The sequence below is a fragment of the Ursus americanus genome, chromosome 6, assembly GCF_024610735.1.
Source record: "Ursus americanus isolate L20-20 chromosome 6, mUrsAme1.1.p, whole genome shotgun sequence".
NCBI lineage: Eukaryota > Metazoa > Chordata > Mammalia > Carnivora > Ursidae > Ursus > Ursus americanus.
In genome coordinates this window covers 70,390,565-70,395,624 of record NC_142132.1, presented here as the reverse complement: position 1 = coordinate 70,395,624, position 5,060 = coordinate 70,390,565, and the positions used below count along the sequence as shown (strand labels likewise).

The following is a 5,060-nucleotide window of genomic DNA, read 5'->3' as shown; positions in this document are numbered from 1 at the left end:
ACGTTGCTAAATGAGTATTTTCCCAGGAGACGGGAGGAGGACGGCGGAGGACGAGAATTCTGAGCTCACCTCATCCCACAGACACACCGAGCGAACAGCCACATTTGTGCGACAGACTATGGAAATGACCCAAAGGCTCTGGCAGAACAGACCTTCCGCAGTTAATCATAGAGATGAGGCCACAGTGAAAGGGTAGCAGGGGTGAAGAGGCAGCTGGGAACCCCCCCTCGGGTGAGACACAGGAAGCACAGAGAAGCAGAGAAGCAGGAGGAGCAGATCCCACCCTGGGCACCCCGGGCACTGGAGATCCACACTGGGAAGATGAGTTCTGCAAGAACAAAAATGCTGTAGGTGGTAGGTGCCTTTTCGCTTCCCCTCCCCCAGCCTAGGTAGCAAGACACTTGCGGACCCCAGCCCTAATCCTCCCCATCTGGCTTGCCGGCACCGTGTGACCTGTCCCTGGATTCCCCTGTGGACCCACCCCATGCAACCCACCTAGCCTGGCATCCATCCAAAGCAGCTCCTGCCCTGCCACACCCTGCAAGCAGCCCCGGCAGGGACCAGCGCTACTCCAAAGCTGGAGAGAGAGGCAGAGATAACCCGACACACCAGTGGGTCTGCAGTTGAGCCTTTGAGCGAGCCGTGCAGGAGAGAGCCTGGCTGTATGGTGCACCTACAGTTGCAGCAGAAGGGCTAACTGCAGACCCTTAGCACAACTGCTGACCGCATCCACGGAGAAGCTCCCAGAGGCCTCAGGCCTCTCAACACTGCAAGGACCAGACCTTGCCCAGTGGGCTCAAAACAGTCAGAGCAAGTCCTTCCAGCAGATTGGGCTGAATGCAAATGTGGTCAGCCACAACAGTAGAATGCCTGCAACCCAGAAGAGACACCTCCCTGCAGCCTCTGGTTCTGGTGACCAGGAGGCATTGCGCTACAGGGCACCACAGGACCTCTTCTGCACAAGGCCACTACTTTCAAGACCAGAAGGCAAAGCTGACCTCCCGAATACACAGAAACAAGCACAGAGAGTTAGACAAAATGAGGAGATAGAGATGTATGTTCCAAATGAAAGAATAGGACGATATCACAACAAATAGCTAAGTGAAAGAAAGGTAAGTGATATGTTTGATAGAGAATTCAAAGTAATGGTCATAAAGATATTTATTGGACTTGAGAAAAGAGTGGAAGATCTCAGTGAGACTTCAACAAAGAGACAGAATATATAAAACAGAACCAGCCAGACATGAAGAATTCAATAACTAGGCAGTCACCCACTTCCTCTTTCAACATGACAGATGTCCCGTGTCCTTTGCCAAGGACTTCTGGTGGGTGGAGTAGCCATGGCCATCTCCAAGACCACAGTGGCACCCATCGAGTGGGTCAGGCTGCTGCTGCAGGTGCAGTGTGCCAGTAAGCAAACCACAGCTAAGCATTAGGAGGGCATTAGAGACTGCGGGCTCATATCCCCAGGGAGCAGGAAATCTTCTCCTTCTGGCATGGTAACTTGGCCAATGTCATCAGATACTTCCCCACTCAGGCTCTCAACTTTGCCTTCAAAGACAAATACAAGCATCTTCCTGGGTGGTATGGACAAGAGAACCCAGTTTGGGCGCTACTTTGCAGGGAATCTGGCACCAAGTGGTGCTCTGGGCCACATCCTTGTTTTGTGTATTCTCTTAGTTTTGCCTTTTCCCATCTAGCAGCAGATGTCGGCAAAGCTGGAGCTGAAAGGGACTTCAGAGGCCTCAGTGACTGCCTGGTTAACATCTCCAAATCTGATGGGATTAAGGGCCTGTACCAAGGCTTTAATGTGTCCCTGCAGAGTATTATCATCTACCGAGCTATAGTTTGGTATGTATGACACTGCAAAGGAATGCTTCCAGATCCCAACAATACTCTTATCTTCATCGGCTGGATGATATCGCAGCGATTGCTGGGTTGACTTCCTATGCATTTGACACTGTTCATCGCCATACGGTGATGCAGTCAGGGTGCAAAGGAACTGACATCATGTACGTAGGCATGCCTGACTGCTGAAGGAAGATTGCTTATGATGAAGGAGCCAAAGCTTTTTCAAGGGCACATAGTCCAATGTTCTCACAGGCATGGTGGTGCTTTTGTGCTTGTCTTGTATGGTGAAATCAAGAAGTTTACATAAGTCATTTCCTAGTTCCCCCCTCCCCCCATGAACAGTCATGTTGTTAAATAACATATCTTGAGCATTCTTGACAGGCTGTTGACGATTTATCAACAGCAACTATTTACTAGTTGAAAATGGGAAGCAATAATATTCATCTGACCAGTTTTCTCATAAAGTCATTTCCATGATGATGGGACTCAATTACATTTTTTATTTCTGTCACTCCTGATAAATTTGAAGAAATAAAAAATATCAGAAAACAAGGAATAACTAAAACTAAAAAAACAAAACAAAACAAAAATAAACCAACACAAAAACAAACAAAAAGCACTGGAGGGTATCCATAGCAGTTTAGAGGAGGCAGAACAGTCAGTGATCTGGAAGACAGGGTAATGCAAAGCAACCAAGCTGAACAGCAAAAAGAAAAAAAGAATAATAAAAAATGAGACTAGGTTAGGGGAACTCAGTGATGTCATCAAGCACAATAACATTCACATTAAAAGGAACCCAGAAAGAGAAGGGAAAGAGAAGGGGGGCAGAAGACGTCTCTAATCTAGGGAGGGAAACATACATCCAGATCCAGGAATCACAGAGAGCCCCTACCAAGATTAATCTAAGGAGCTCCACATCGGGACACATGATAACTAAAATGGCAGAAAGTAATGATAAAGAGAGAATTTTTAAAGCAGCAAGAGAAAAGAAAACCATTACACACAAAGGAAACCCTATACATACATATATACATACATACATATATATATATATATATATATATATATATATATATATATATATATATATATATATAATCAGCTGATTTTTCAGCAGAAACTTTGCAGGCCAGGAAAGAGTGGCATAATATATTCAAAGGACTAAAAAACAACAACAACAACAACAACAACAAACAAAACCTTGCAACCAAGAATACTCTACCCAGGAAGATTAGCATTCAGAACAGAAGGAGAAATAAAGAGTTTCCCAGGGGTGCCTGACTGGTTCAGTCAGAAGAGCATGCGACTCTTGATCTCAGGGTCATGAGTTAGAGACCCATCTTGGGCATAGAGATTACTAAAAACATAAAAAATAACAAAACTTAAAAAAAAGGAGTTTCCCAAAGTTAAGGGAATTCATTACCACTAAACCAGCCTTATAAGAAATGCTAAAGAGAATTGATTTGAAATTAATGAAAGTAAAAAAATTCACAGGTAAAAGCAAACATAAAGGTAGTAGATTAATCACTTATAAAGCCAGTACGGAAGTTAAAACACAAAGTAGTAAAATCAATTATATCTACAAAAATCAATCAAGGGATACACAAAAAGATGTAAAACATGACAATATACATAAATGTGGCGGGGATGTAAAAATTTAGTGCTTTTAGAAGGTCTCCAAAATTAAGTAACCATCAACTTAATATGTACTGCTATAGACGTAAGATGTTATATATAAACCTAATGATAACCACAAATTTAAAAATCTATAATAGATACACAAAAAATAAAGGTATCCAAACATAACACTAAAGAAAGCCATCAAACAAGGGAAGAAAGGGAGAGAAAAAGAATGGAACAGAGAACTACAAAAACAACTGGAAAACAATTAACAAAATAGCAATAAGTATATACCTATCAACAATTAATTTAAATGTAAATGGACTAAATGCTCCAATAAAAAAAAAACCCACAGGATGACTCATCTATGTGCTGCCTAGAAGATACTCACTTTAGACCTAATGACATGTACACACTGAAAATGACGGGCTGGAAAAAAACATATATCATGCAAATGGAAGCAAGAAAGAAGCTGGGGTAGCAATACTTAGACAAAACAGACTTTACAACAAAGACTTTAGTGAGACAAAAGGCGCTACATAACGATAAAAGGAACAATTCAACAAGAGGATGTAACAATTGTAAATATCTATGCACCCAATATAGGAGCACCTAAACACATAAAGCAATTATTAACAGATATAAAGGGAGAAACTGACAGTAATACAATAATAGTAGAGGAGTTTAACACTTCACTTACATCAATGAATAGATTATCCAGACATAAAATCAACAAGGAAACAGTGGCTTTGAATGACACATTAAACCAGATGGACCTAACATATTTATAGAACACTTTATCCGAAAGAGAACACACATTCCTTATATGTGTATGTGAAATATTCTCCAGGATAGACTACATGGTAGGCCAAAAAAAGTCTCAATAAACTTATGAAAATTGAAATCATACCAAGTTTCTTTTCTAACCATAACAGTATGCAACTAGGAAGCAATTGCAAGAAAAAATCTGGAAAGAACTCAAATACATGGAGGCTAAACCATATGCTAATAAACAATGAATGGGTCAACCAAGAAATCAAAGAGGAAATTAAAAAACAAATGGAAACAAAAGTGATAACACAATGGTCCAAAATCTTTGGGATGCAGCAAAAGCAGTTCTAAGAGGGAGGTTTACACCAATACAGGCCTACCTCAAGAAACAAACAAACAAAAAAATCTCAAATAAATGACTTAATATTACAACTAAAAGAGCTAGAAAATGAACAAAGCCCAAAGCTAGCAAAAGAAAGGAAATAATAAAGATTAAAGCAGAAATAAATGAAATAGAGCTTAAAAAGCAATAGAAAGGATCTATGAAGCCACGATTTGGTTTTTTTGAAAAGTTACAAAATTGATAAACTTTTAGCTGGACTCATCAAGAAAAAAAGAGAGAGGACTCAAGTAAATAAATGAAAAAGGTGAAGTAATAACCAATATCACAGAAATAAAAAGGATTATAAGACAATACCACAAAAAATTATATGCCAACCAATTGGACAACTTAGAAGAAATGGATAAATTCCTAGAGACACAAACTGAATCCCAAAACTGAATCAAAAAGAAGCAGCAAATCTGAACAGACATACTAC

At 40.5% G+C, this 5,060-nt stretch overlaps 1 pseudogene; it reads left to right on the top strand.

Annotated features, from left to right (window-relative positions):
• The first annotated feature begins 321 nt into the window (after positions 1-321).
• On the top strand, positions 322-2,158 carry LOC123783062 (ADP/ATP translocase 2 pseudogene; annotated as a pseudogene).
• Positions 2,159-5,060: the final 2,902 nt, after the last annotated feature.